General features: G+C 37.0%; 1 protein-coding gene and 1 pseudogene across 1 annotated transcript in view; both read left to right on the top strand.

Annotated features, from left to right (window-relative positions):
* GRID2 (glutamate ionotropic receptor delta type subunit 2) overlaps positions 1 to 15,259 on the top strand; it is a 1,506,291-nt gene that overhangs the window by 459,002 nt on the left and 1,032,030 nt on the right. The gene's annotated exons all lie outside the window — the stretch shown is intronic.
* On the top strand, positions 5,315 to 5,467 carry LOC136148163 (U2 spliceosomal RNA; annotated as a pseudogene).

Below are 15,259 nucleotides of genomic sequence, written 5' to 3'. Positions count from 1 at the left end.
TTTCAGATGAGTCAGTTCTTCACATCAGGTGGCCAAAGTATTGGAGTTTCAGCTTCAGCATCAGTCCTTCCAATGACTGTTCAAGACTGATTTCCATTAGGATGGACTGGTTGAATCTCCTTGCTGTCGAAGGAACTCTCAAGAGTCTTCACCAACACCACATTTCAAAAGCATCATTTCTTTTGCGCTCATCTTTCTTTGAGCAATCCACACATGACTTTCTCACATCCACACATGACTACTGGAAAAAACATAGCTTGGACTAGACAGACCTTTGGTGGCAAAGTAATGTCTCTGCTTTTTAATATGCTGTCTAGGTTGATCATAACTTTTTTTTCCAAAGAGCAAGTGTCTTAATTTCATGGCTGCAGTCACCATCTGCAGTGATTTTGGAGCCCCTCCCAAAATGAGGTCTTTCACTATTTCCACTGTTTGCCCATCTATTTGCCTTGAAGTGATGGGACCGGATGCCATGATCTTAGTTTTCTGAATGTTGAGCTTTAAGCCAACTATTTCACTCTTCTCTTTCATTTTCATCAAGAGGCTCTTTAGTTCTTCTTCCATTTCTGCCATAAGGGTGGTGTCTTCTGCATATCTGAGGTTATTGATATTTCTCCCAGAAATCTTGATTCCAGCTTGTGCTTCCTCCAGCCCAGCATTTCTCATGATGTACTCTGTATATGAGTTAAATAAGCAGGGTGACAGTATACAGCCTTGACATACTACTTTCCCAATTTGGAACAAGTCTGTAGTTCCACGTCCAGTTCTAACTGTTGCTTCTTGACTTTCATACAGAGTTCTCAGGAGGCAGGTCAAGTGATCTGGTAGTTCCATCTTGGGACAGTAAATTTGGCTTTTGAAGAATTTTCGACACTTTGTTGTGATTCACACAGTCAAAGGCTTTGGCATAGTCAATAAAGCAGAAATAGATGTTTTTTTTGGAACTCTCCCTTTTTCAATGATCCAATGAATGTTGGTAATTTGATATCTGGTTCCTCTGTCTATTCTAAATCTAGCTTGAACATCTGGAAGTTTACTGTGTACATCTGGAAGTACCATGTACTGTTTAAGCCTGGCTTGGAGAATTTTGAGAATTACTTTGCTAGCATATAAGATGAGTGAAATTATGTGGTTATTTGAGCGTTCTTTGGCATTTCCCTTCTTTGGGATTGGAATGAAAACTGACCTTTTCTGGTACTGTGACCACTACTGAGTTTTACAAATCTGCTGGCATATTGAGTGTAGCACTTTCACAGCATCATCTTTTAGGATTTGAAAAAGCTCCACTGGAATTCCATCACCTCCACTAGCTTTGTTCATAGTGATGCTTCCTAAGGACCACTTGACTTAGAATTCCAGCATGTCTGGTGCTAGGTGAGCAATCACACCATCATGATTATCTGGGTCGTGAAGTTTTTTGTTTTTTTTTTTCTTTCCTATAGTTCTTCTCTGTATTCTTGCCACCTCCTCTTAATATCTTCTGCTTCTGTTAGGTCCATGCCATTTCTGTCCTTTATTGTGCCCATCTTTGCTTGAAAAGTTCTCTTAGTATCTCCAATTTTCTTGAAGAGATCTCTAGTCTTTCCCATTCTATTGTTTTCCTGTATATCTTTGCACTGATCACTAAGGAAGGCTTTCTTATTTCTCTTTGCTATTTTCTGGAATTCTGCATTCAAATGAGTATATCTTTCCTTTTCTCCTTTGCCTTTCTCTTCTCTTCTTTACACAACTATTTTTAAGGTCTCCTCAGATAACCATTTTGCCTTTATTCATATTTTTTCCCCTTGGGGATGGTCTTGATCCTTGCCTCCTGTACAATGTCATGAATCTTCATCCATAGTTCGTCAGGCACTCTATCAGATCTAATCCCATGAATCTATTTGTCACTTCCACTGTATAATCATAAGAGATTTGATTTAGGTCATACTTGAATGGTCTAGTGGTTTTTCCTACTTTCTTCAGTATAAGTCTGAATTTGGCAGGTGTTCATGATCTGAGCCACAGTCAGCTCCCAGTCTTGTGTTTGCTGACTCAATAGAGCTTCTCTATCTTTAGCTGCAAAGAATATAATCAATTTAATGTTGGTATTGACCATCTGGTGATGCCCATGGTAGAGTCTTCTCTTGTGTTGTTTGAAGAGGGTGTTTTCTATGACCAGTGCGTTCTCTTAGCAAATCTCTATTAGCCTTTGCCTGCTTCATTCTGTAGTCCAAGGCCAGATTTACTGTTACTCCAGGTATTTCTTGACTTCCTACTTTTGCATTCCAGTCCCTTGTAATTAAAAGTACATCATTTTGGGTATTAGTTCTAGAAGGTCTTATTGGTCTTCATGCAACTGCTAAACTTCATGTTCTTCAGCATTATGGGTTGGGGCATAGACTTGGATTACTGTGATATTGAATGGCTTGCTTTCGAAATGAACAGAGATCATTCTGTCATTTTTCAGATTGCATCCAAGTATTGCATTTTGGACTCTTTTATTGACTATGATGGCTATTCCATTTCTTCTAAGGGATTCTTGCCCACAGCAGTAGATAGTAGTAGTAGATAACTTAGAATTCTATCTGAGTTAAATTCACCCATTCCAGTCCATTTTAGTTTGCTTATTCCCAAAATGGCAATGTTCACTCTTGCCATCTCCTGTTTGACCACTTCCAATTTGCCTTGATTCATGTTTCAAAGTCCCCATGCAATATTGCTCTTTACGGCATCGGACTTTACTTCCATCACCAGTCATATCCACAACTGGGTGTTGTTTTTGCTTTGACTCTATCCCTTAATTCTTTCTGGATATTTCTCCACTGATCTCCAGTAGCATATTGGGCATCTATTGAACTGGGGAGTTCATCTTAGTGTCCTGCCTTTTTGCCTTTTCATACTGTACATGGGGTTCTCAAGGCTAGAATGATGAAGTGATTTGCCATTCCCTTCTCCAGTGGACCATGTTTTTTCAGAACTCTCCACCATGACCCATCTGTCTCAGGTTGCCCTACATAGTGTAGCTCATAGTTTCACTGAGTTAGACAAGGCTGTGGTCCATGTGATCAGATTGGTTAGTTTTTTGATTGTGGTTTTCAGTCTGTTTGCCTTCTGATACAGAACAATAAGAGGCTAATGGAAGCTTCCTGATGAGTGACTGAGGGGGAATTCAGATTCTGATGGGTGGGGCCATGCTCAGTCAATCTTTAATCCAGTTTTCTGTTGAAGGGCGGGGCTGTGTTTCCTCTCTGTTACTTCACCTGAGGCCAAACTGTCATGGAGGTAATGAAGATAATGTGACCTCCTTCAAATGGTCTCAGGTATGCACTACACTCAGTGCCCCTGACCCAGCAGCAGGCCACCGCTGACCCACGCCTCTGCTGGAGACTCCTGGACTCTCACGGGCAAGTCTGGCTCAGTCTCTTGTGGGGTCACTGCTTCTTTCTCATGGGTCCTGGTGCACACAAGGTTCTGTTTGTGCCCTCCAAGAGTCTGTTTCCCCAGTCCTGCGTAAGCTCTGGTGGCTCTGGTGGAGTTAATGGCAACATCCTCCAAAGGCCTATGCCACACCCAGGTCTGTTGCACACAGAGCTCCTGCCCCTGAAGCTGTCCACTGCTGACCCGTAGCTCCTCAGGAGACACTCAGACAGAGTTATGTCTCGGTCTCTGTGGGGTCTCTGGGTTCTGCTGCGCACAAGGCATGTTGACCCCTCTGAGCGTCTGTGGCGGCTACGGGGTTTGATTCTAAATGTGATTTTGCCCCTCTTACCATCTTACTGGGGCTTCTCTGCCCTTGGATGTGAGGTATCCTCTCACAGTTGCTCCAGCTTCATGTAGCTGGAGTTGTTACTTTTCTCTAAGTACTGTTAGAGGAAAGTAAAATAGATAAAGCAATACAGAGTAGCTCTGGTGCAGTGTTTTATTTTAGATAGAGTTTTAAGGAACAATCTCTTTAAAGTGACATTTGAACCTGAATTAAGTGAAGGAACCTTCCATATGAAGATCTGGGTGACAAATGATGAATGTTTCAGTGTGAATTAAAAGCAGAGAATTTGAGTCAGAGAAGAGCTAAATGTCTTCAAGGAGTAAAGGGAAGCTTGAGTGGATGAAACAAGGAAGTTAAATATAAAAATCTTTCAAGATATTATCATAGAAGTACTAAGGTTCATTCATATGGTAATCTTATGTTTAATTTCATTCTAAGTGTGAATCATTGCAAGAATTTAAGTAGGGAAATGGCATTGTCATGTTTACATAATGTTTATAACTTATTCAGATTTTGCATGAAAAAGGCACTGTAGGAGGCATGAAAGTGAGTGAAAGTGAAAGTTGCTCACTTGTGTCCAATTCTGTGACCCCATGGACTCTACAGTCCATGGAATTCTCCAGGCCAGAATACTGGAGTGGATAGCCTATCCCTTTTCTAGCAGATCTTCCTGACCCAGGGTTTGAACCAGGGTCTCCTGCATGGCAGGCAAATTCTTTAGTAACTGAGCTATCAGGGAAGCCCTGTAGGAGGCATAGGTTTTCACAGATTTCAATAAGGAGGATATTCAGTTAATATTCCAAAGATGTTGATGGAGTGAAAAGGATGCTATCTGTGGAGATGGTGAAAGGAAGGTGACATTTCTTTTGAGGACAGACATCTTGATGGACTGGTTGTGAATGCTGAGAAATAATGGAAACATGCCAGATGTCAGGGACTGCTTCTTTCTTTTATCTCATAAAAGGAGATCTAAGAAGAAATCAGTTGTTTAGACAATTTGAAGTTAGGATAGAAGTCAGTTCAGAATATGTAAAATTGAAAATCATCAACATACAAATCATTTTTAAAGCCTTGAGAACAGGTGAAATCTTCTGTGAAGACAGTATAATACAGAAGAGTAGAGGGCCATAGATTTAGCTCAAGGGCCACTAACACTTAATTGATTGATTGGAGGAAGAAAAGCCAAGACATGTCACTCATAAGAAGCAACCACTGAGGCAGAATGAAAAGCTGAAGGCTGTTGTTTTCTGGAAGCCAAAAAGCTATATTTTTAGAAGGAGAAGGTAGTCAAGTGCTGCTGAAAAGTTGAATACATTGATAGAAATGATTAACCGTTGGATTTAAGCAGCATAGAGGTCTGTGTTGACCTTTGCAGCAAAATTTTAGTGGGGATAGTGAGGCAAATTTCCAACATGAAAGAGCTTGAAAAGAAACAGGGCACATGTGCTACAGAGTTGGGGTGTTGGGATCAAATAGAATTGACTGATGTTGATACCATTGTTTAATTTATTTTTTCCTGTGAATGGAATTAGATAAACCCAAGATAAACACTGTATCAAGAGAAGATGTATCGCTTCTCAGCCTTTTGACTAAAATCAAGTGTAGTATCTGTTCTTATCAGTTTAAAAGGGAAGATGTAAAGGAAAAAAGATTAAAAATCATGCAAAAGTGAACACTGATAATATGAGATAGAGAACAGTTAAGTGCAGGAGCTAAGGCCTTGAGTATATCAGAAATGCTTGGATACAGAGTACATGTACATCAGATGCTTTTAGATAAGTACATGAATACTTGCATTCAACAAGAAGGTCATTTAAGAACTTATCAGTTCAGTTCAGTTGCTCAGTTGTGTCCAGCTCTTGCAACCCCATGGATTGCAGCACATCAGGCTTCCCTGTCCATCACCAACTCCCAGAGCTTACTCAAACTCATGTCCATTGAGTTGGTGATGCCATCCAGCAATCTCATCCTTTGTCGTCCCCTTCTTCTCCCACCTTCAATCTTTTCCAGCATCAGGGTCTTTTCCTATAGTCAGTCCTTTGCATCAGCTGGCCAAAGTACTGGAGCTTCAGCTTCAGTATCTGTCCTTCCAATAAATATTCAGGACTGATTTCCATTAGGATTGACTGGTTAGATCTCCTTGCAGTCCAAGGGACTCTCAAGAGTCTTCTCCAACACCACAGTTCAAAAGCATCAATTCTTCGGTGCTCAGTTTTCTTTATAGTCCAACTCTCACATCCCTACATGAATGTTGGAAAAAAGATAGCTATGGCTAGACAGACCTTTGTTGGCAGAGTAATATCTCTGCTTTTTAATATGTTATCTAGGTTGGTCATAGCTCTTCTTCCAATGAGGAAGTGTCTTAAACTTATTTAATAAAAATTAAAAACTTGTAAATGTAGGGAGAATGGCAGAACTGGTGTTGGGAAAGAGATCTGTTCTCTTTATTACTTCTCTGTTTTTCAAAGTATATGTCAGAATTGTTAGCTGAGAATAGAGGAAAACAAGTTAGAGGCTTGAAGAGCGAGATCTAAAATAATTATCTCAGGGCATATATATGAATAATAACTGAGATGGAGAGCTGCAGCATACATCAGTGCCTCTTTTTTTTTGGTTGAGATTGTGTTCTGTGTTTATTTGGAAACTCACAATATATATTATACAGATATATATAATGTGTATTATATATATAGTGAGTTTCTAAATGTGTGTGTGTGTGTATATATATATATAACATCTATAGATAAATAAATTTTGATGTGAATCCCCAGATAGCCTATTATTTAATAAGTGTGATCTTTTGAGACAATAGGTCTGACTTTAACAGGATAAATTCCTTAATCCTAAAAGCTTCAACTTCCTTATGTATTCAGTAGGGATGCTTTAATTTAAGAATTTTAAAATTTTGATTCCTTTGAATAACAGCCTGTAAACCGGTCTACCAAGAAAAGAAAGTATTTTGATTGTCTGCTCTAGTGACAGAATTCTAGAAAACACATGGAATTATTGGGAAAGGTCAGTTGGCTATACTAGTTAGAGAGAAGATCATATCTTAAAATGTCATTCCTTTATCTGTTCATAAACAAACAGGTAGTGATCTTTCAGTGGAGATCAGTAAGACCTCAATAAATCTGGATTTCAAATGTACCTCAACTTTTCTTTATGACATTACCTCCACAAACTTTTTTTATATGCCCTATATTTTTTGTCAGACTGGCCTTGTTTCTCTGACAGGTCCCATTTCATAATTATTTGCCTGCTTTTTCTAATAATGTTCTTTATGCCTTAATATCACCCCCTCATTTCCTCAAGTTAAAATCCTATTTATATTTATAGTCCTAAATGGATATAGTATTTCCCCAATACTTTCCCACATGCAGATGGCCTCCTCCTTTCTATATATTCATTGTTTTTGATTTTGTCTTATATGTCTTTAAATAAGTGCTAATGAGGGTTAATTGAGTGTATTAATTGATATATATGGTATTTGATGTTAAGAGTAATATTAAATATATTCTATATGTGTACTTATGTAATATCTATGCTGCTAAGCTTCTTGAGAGAGGAACTTACATTAGAGGCTTGGATTCCTCTGCCAATAGGGACTTGCACATTATAGGTGTTTAATTAATATTTGAAGGAGCAAGCATTATGAATGCCACACAGATCTCTCTTCAGGACTGAACAGTTTCTTCTCCTAACTAGTGGGAAGATTGTCTAGCCAAAAACTGTCAACCCTTTTTGGAAAATGCTTTGGCTGAGCTAACACTCACTTAGGGCAGTTTCCACATCCAATGACTGATCAACATGGAACTGATAGACACAATGGGAAAAGAAGAGGGACAAATTGAGTGAGTAGTGTTGATGTATATAAACTACTGTGTGTAAAATAGATTGTTAGTGGGAAACTGCCGTATAGCACAGGGAGCTCAGGTGCTCTGTGACGACCTAGAGCTGGGGAGAACGGGGAGGGAGGCTGAAGAAGGAAGGGATGTATGTATACTTATAGCTGATTCATGTGGTTGTATGGCAGAAACCAAGACAACGTGGTAGAACAATTCTTCAGTTAAAAACAGATGTTAAGAAAAAAAAGAATGCAAAGCCCCTTTGCCCCACCCAGGATGACTTTCCTAGTCCACCCTAGCCTCAGGTCTTCCTGAGGTTGGCCAAGGCCTGTGACCACACCACAGCCTCACCTGCAGCTCTGTCCATCCCTGTCCCTTCTCCTTGTACACCCCAAATTGACTGTCTTCATAAGTCTTCCACATTCACATCTTCATTTCACTATTTCCTAGGGAACCCCAACCTGTGGCAGCCAGGAAGAACTGTTGCAAATTAAAAAGCACATTTTTGTGTTATGCAGTTTTTCAAAATTTGAATCATATCTGCTACTAGGAAATAGCATTTTTGAGCTTAATTTGTTCTTAAAATATACAGGTAGCTGTGAGTACACTTGGTCATAAGGGTCTAGATGATCAAGTTTTGTTGTGACTAGCATTCATTAAAAAGACAGGTTATTACACTAGTAGGATGCAATAGTTTTTAGGTTTCATGATGCTGCCACTGCTAAGTCATGTCAGTTGTGTCCAACTCTGTGCGACCTCATAGACGGCAGCCCACCAGGCTGCTCCGTCCATGGGATTCTCCAGGCAAGAGTACTGGAGTGGATTACCATTGCCTTTGTTCATGATGCTAGGTCGTTGGTTACATGGAGAAGTGATGAAAATTTTCCTTACTAATTAAATCCACTATATGGGAACTCTACAAGGAACTCTATTTCATATATTGAATTAATGCCCATTTTAAATTTATTTTATACTCTATCTGTTGCTTTTTATCCAGACTGTGATCACTGCAAGCCTTAGTGAGAAAAAAATGCATTTTTTAAAAATAATCATTTTCTATCTTATGCTAGACTGTACATGCTAAAGAAATTTCTCATTATTTCCTAGTTTTTATATTATAGATTATGATTGACTATTCTTGTGTGGATTTTTGTAATAGGCAATACTGATTAGAGTAGGATGTTACCAACCACCTATTTATGCTATTTCACTTTATTTTCAGATTTTCAATCTGTACTCTGGTTTCTTTATAGCTCTATTTAGACACATATAGGAAGAGTAATTGAGAGCTTCTAGATATAGTATTCATGATAATAGTAGAGAATTCACGTGGGATCTATCCCACAGCCTCAGGGGGTTATTGAGGTCAAAAGTGACCAAATATTTTGTGTCTAAGTGCCACTAAAATGCAGACTTAAAAGTCTGTCATGCTGCATATCTTGACCCTATTCTGTGTCATTGGTCCTTGTAGTGTGGGGGATACTATCTATGTGTGCAAGTGCTTTTATGGCAACTGCAAGCTCACAGAAAAGGTCTTATGAAATATGAACAGACTGACTCCTCCACTCCCTGCCCCTCCCCCTCCTCTTCTATCAAGACTGCACACTGGTGAGGAAAGATCAAATACAGCTAGGAACTGAAATCAGTCACTTCCTCAGCCAAGGGTTCTAAGAAAGGTATCTTGTCATTGAAATCAAGAATATGCCAAATTCCTGACTTTTACTTGGAGAATTGAAGTTGCGTTTATATAATACATGCTATATAACAAATGCTAAGTTTTAACAGTGTTTCTATGGTGCTGTCCAGGCTGAGATGATAACTAATCTCTTACTCTGATTAAAAACATTAAAGCCTTGTTATAGTGAATATACATATATCTTACCTCTTTTCTAAATAGAATGAGCTTTAATATAGATTCAAATGAATATTTTTAAATAGAGTAGAACCTTCAATCTGTCACTCTATCTTAATTCCATTTCCTTGTTAAAATGAAGAAAAGTATTTTATTATACTATTTATTTTAGAAATTCAGCTGATCAAAATTGACCTCTTTAGTATTTTTACATAAACTTCTTTGGTCATCTGTGTATAGATTTTCATAACTCAACATCAGAAGATGAAATATGAAATCATAAATCATAGTGATTTCCTATTTATGCTTTTCTCCTCAAAAAGTCACATTCAGGTTCTCTATTTTTGCACACAACATACCCCCACTTCCTTGATATCCATTCATATTTGTTGAATGAATGAGGACTTTATAAAGAAGTAGACACGAGAGAGAAGACTTAAATTGCAGTGCATCTCAGTATGATTGTTGTTTACTTCCTGATGCCTTATGGTCTTTTTTTAAGCAAGAATAACACACGCGGATCATGCCTGGTTTCTAAACCTTGCTCTTCTCTGTTTCTTCCCAGTTCTGAACACGATCTTACTATCTCCATGTCTTTTCTCACACACTGTTTCTCTTTTTTTAATGAGTGTTAGTTAATACGTTCCCTAAACTCCAGTATTCTTGGTCTTTCCTTGTGGCTCAGCTGGTAAAGAATCCACCTACAATGTGGGTTACCTGGGTTCGATCCCTGGGTTGGGAAGATCCCTGGAGAAGGGAAAGGCTTCCCAATCCGGTATTCTGGCCTGGAAAATTCCATGGACTGTGTAGTCCTTGGAGCCGCAAAGAGTTGGACACCTGAACAACTTTCACTTTCACAGTGTTATTGAAGTGTTGTGTTATGTTAAGTATGGGCTGGTGGGTGCTTCCAGCTGAACAATACTATCAGTAGACTTTGAGTGTATATAAAATTACAGTGTCTCTTCCTCCCTTAAACCTAAGTGGGTTATTAGAAAGAGTCAACTTTTATTTTAGGTGTTGTAGTAATCTATAACCTATACTGAACTAGAGTGAACTTTGTAATGATATTGTATTCATGTATTAAAAAGTGTTTATATAAGTTCTAGTCATTGTTGTTCTAAATTTGTAATTAATGGTAGAAGAAAGAAAATAAATACATGACAGAAAGAAGGAAGAAAAGGAAGGAAGTCAGTGAGTGGTAGGTACTATGAAAAATAAGACAGAAAAGGAAATTTGGCAGTGTGATATGTATGCTGTGATTTTGTTTAGAATAGTCACAGAAGACACTTTGGTTTTCTTTCTTTCTTGTTTTTTTTTTTTAATGAGTAGAGGGAGTTAGCCTTAGGATTATTGAAGGGATAGTTTTTTTAAGAGAAGGATTAGCAAATGCAAATACCCTGAGGCAGGCGCATGCTTTTATTTAAGGACTAGAAATGGTTTAGTAGGGAGTCCTAGCACAGAGAATGGAAAGTAAAATTGATATTGTTCTTACTTAAAAAAAAAAAAAAAGATTAGAGGCATTAAGTTTAGTATTATAGAGTGAACATGTCAGAGAATGAGGCTCCTAGATCTTTCTCCCCAGTATCATCTGCACATGGCAATGCCTCAAAGGCTGAAATGGATGCTTGTGCTCCAGCCCTCATGTCCATTTTCTAGTCTTTCCTTTAAAGACTGTTTGTGGAATTTATACCTGACAACTTACCACCACATCTTTGGTCAAAATTGAGTCCCATGTTTTTGCATAGCTGCAGGGAGGCTAGAAATATATATATATATATATATAGTCATTCTTTAACCTGGACCTTCATTTGCCTGGTCAAAAATTAAAAACAAACAAACAAAAAACAAGGTTTTTAAGTTGTTATTTTACTGAATGTCTAGAAAGCATTTCAAATTGAAACTATATTTAAATAACCATGTTCAAGCTCAATATGTTAGAGTTTAATCTTTGGATGTTAAGGATATGAATAGGCCAGTGCTTCCAAATTCAGAATACAGATCCTCACTCATCCTTTTTCAATAGCTCATATTTTCTTTCTAGCCCTACCATGTCATACACAACATTCTTGCAAATTTTGGAGCCACATATACTTCTTTAAAGGAGCCTTCTCTAGCTACAGATTAAATCATTACACCATGTATTACCCCCTAATTAATATCTATATTTTCCATTTACAAACAACACAATTTGTGTTTTTATACGTGTATAAGAATTTTGTTAGTATTTGTACTTCTTATTAGGATCTAAGAAACATAAATGTGATCCATGTCTGCAATACCCATCATTGTATTTTTGAGTACTAGCACAATATCTAGATGTGATCACTAGTCTTTTCTTGAATAAATGAACATTTGAATAAATGAATTCACATAGTAATGGTAGTAGAACTCAAGCCAAAGGTATTGGATTTAAAGGTCCTAATGCTAAAGCTTAGGAGACTGGAAATTTCCTGGAATTATTTTAATGAATATATCAAATCTATTAGAATAATTTATTCATAATACATGTTGCTTGTGTATGTGTAAAGACCATCAAGTAGTACATTACCTCTTTATAATACTTTTGAAAAATTTGTGAGCCTGGTAAGCTACAAAGTAGCAAAACTGATGTTATTTTATAGACCTAAATAATCATTCTTGTGTTAATTAGAAAATATTAAGTAGTCTTTTGAAAAAAAGTACTTGCTCATACTTTCAGTCTTATACTGATTTTCTTATAGTTTTAAGTTTATATATATATATATATATTATATATATATATATAATGATGTATAATAAAAATAAAGATAGTGTCAGTCATCAGTATACATGTCTTTCTTTTTTAGAGATTTAAGAAGTTATCAAATAATGAAGACTAATTTCAGAGGAAGGTCATAAACATAAAAGCAAATTACTTGGACAAATTTGAGCATTATTTTTCATTAAAAATCAATAACCAAGGTAATTTTTACAGGCATTGTTATAAATACATGTTATGAGTAAGAATAAACAGAATTTATTTGGAAGTTTTCAATTGATCTTTAAGAACTGATGCTACTGTTAATGAAGCAGAGACCTTTTCTGGTGTGTAAGGCAGAATATTTTTTTGGAGTTCTGTCAACCATGCAGATAGTTGATAGCTTCTCACAGTCAGCCTGACACTTTTAGGTGGAGGTTTACTGTAGCATACATGAAACAGTGGCCTGTGATACAGCCAAATGACTGCTAAAATGATATGAAAAGAGATTTCGACTGTTTATGGCACTACTAATGTACCTGAAAGTTTAAAAGTACATTTTAGTAGTTGTGCAAGGATCCGGAGAGAAAGACTAGAGCCCTCACTTTATCCACGTCAGCTCTTAGCACAGAAAGGCACCCCCTGATTGCTATCATCACTTGCAGTGGAAGCTCAAGAGATGTACAAAATTACTTTATTTTCAATTTAACCTTGACCCTGTGTTTGATCCTTGCCTCTCTGCTAAAATTTAGATTTGGTGGGATTCAAGAGAGAAATTTTATTTTCATATGCACTTCTGTAGATACTGACCTAGAAAGATACTACCATTATATGCATAAGTGATCCAATTTGCATGTGGATTCTCTCTCACTGAAAGCATGAGCAAAATTTGACTGGTGAGCTCCAAGAGATAGGTTTCATTGCCTACTGTCAATGCAGGTAATCCTCTGATTTATAGAGGTACTTTTTCCAAGAAAATCTATTTTAAGTTAAAATAACATTAGTCAAGTTAAATTCTCCTCAGGAAAAATAATGACAAAGAGGATTCTTTTTGAAGGTCTGGTAGTCAAATTCTTATAGATAAGAAGATACTGTCTCTGAGGATTGGAATTTTACCAATAAATGAGTTGAATGGAATGATGTATCTGTACAGAATAAGATTTTCTGTAAGTCATATGTATAATTTAAAGAGTAATGCATTGATAATCATAGAAAAATGTATTCACTATGATTAACAATAATCATTGTGCACCAAAGCCATGGTTCTATATATTGCAATGTTTCTGAATAGTTGCTAACCCTAAAAGGATAACTTTATATCATCAAAAGTGATATCTATTAATCTGGTTAAAACATTTATTTCAAAGTTAGTTTTAGGTGTAGAATATTAGCTGAGAGTTAAATAGGATAGAACCAAGTTTGTATCTTATATCTATTAATTAGTAGATGAGACCCCAAGTGATATACTGAGATTCTTTAAGTCTGGTTGCCAATTGTCTCCAGAATTCATTCTCTTAGTCATTTTTGGTGGTTATTCACCTTCTTCTGGACCTAGGGAAATTCATATGACTTACGCTATGCCCAGTGGGGATTGAGAAGAGGTGATGTAGGCACATTCTGGATCTTACCCTTTTAAAGTACCTCCTTGCCCTCCACTGCTCTTACATCCTTCCAGTGGACTGCAATGTGGACATAATTATATTGCAGAGCTCGCTTCAGCCACACCAGTAAAGACAACACCCCAAGAATGACAGAACCAGTAGATAGAAGGAATCTGGGTTCCTGTTGATCTGTGGAACAAGGGTGCACTCCTTACCTGACTATAGCTCTGGAATGAGAAACTGCTATCTTCTTCAAGCCATTGTATGTTTGTGTCTCTGTATTACAGCACCTTTGCTTAGAGCCAGACAGTGGTGACTTTGCCGAAGGGATTAGACTCCCCAAAGCTTCAGTTTTATAATTCATAAAATTGAAATAGTGGTAGTACCTATTCATAAAGTTTACTTTGAAGATAAAATAGTTACTGTATAAAAACTATTTAAAATAGCATTTTGGACATAGTTAACATTCAATAAGTATTGGATGTTTATTTGGAATCTTTGAGTTATTAGTTTAACTTATTTCTGTACTTTAAAAATTTTTTAAAGTGAAGTGAAATATTTTTATCTTACTAAACAATAATGAGCAGTACTGAAAAAAAATTATTGTAAAGAACACATTTAATTTCAATGCCGTGAAATCCAGTAGTTTTTATTTTTAACTACAAAACATTTTCAAGGCAATTCCTGCAATTATGTTTTTGACGTTTTTGAGAAATTAGTACAGACTTCTGTTGTGCTAGTGTTGTATGTGTGTGCACGTGTGCATAGATGTGTTTCACATTACAAACTTTACTCTAGTACATGAGGTTCACAGGCACTCCTTGGCCTTTGAAAAATATATCTTTTGGTTTCTAGAACTGCCATTCCATCAGAACTGGCAGTAATATGTTATCTTAATGCCACATGATTATCCTAAACTGTGGCTGACTTTTACACTTCACTCACTTATTAAAAACAAAACAAAACAAAACACATGCACATTTTCATAGCTTCCGCTTGAATGCACAATATTTTCCAAATTCTTTAGCATGGTATTGAAAATACTTTTCAGTTTAGCAACTAATTAATTATAAGCATGGCAGTGTGCTAAGTTGCTTCAGTTGTGTCTGACTCTTTATGATCCTATGAACTGTAGCCCGCCAGGCTCCCCTGTCTGTGAAATTCTTCAGGCAAGGATACTGGAGTGGGTTGCCATGCCCTCCTCCAGGGGATCTTCCCGACCCAAGGATTAAATCCATGCCTCTTATGTCTCCTGCATTGGAGACTTAGCACTAGCGTCACCTGGAAAGCCTGATTAATTTACAGTGAATATTTATTCTGGTTTGTGTTTTCTTAGTACATTACATCCACAATGGCCATTTTTCTATATTCATTAAGAATCACTATTCTCTACCTTATGTCACATTTTATTTTCAAAGTGCATTCTTTAAAATAATACTCTTGACAAACAGTCCGTGTAAACTACAGTCTGTTATCGAGAAAAAAGTATGAAATACTTCG

Source organism: Muntiacus reevesi, chromosome 16, assembly GCF_963930625.1.
Source record: "Muntiacus reevesi chromosome 16, mMunRee1.1, whole genome shotgun sequence".
NCBI classification, from domain to species: Eukaryota; Metazoa; Chordata; class Mammalia; order Artiodactyla; family Cervidae; genus Muntiacus; species Muntiacus reevesi.
The sequence above is the reverse complement of the archived record's forward strand: the minus strand, read 5'-3'. Positions and strand labels throughout refer to the sequence as shown.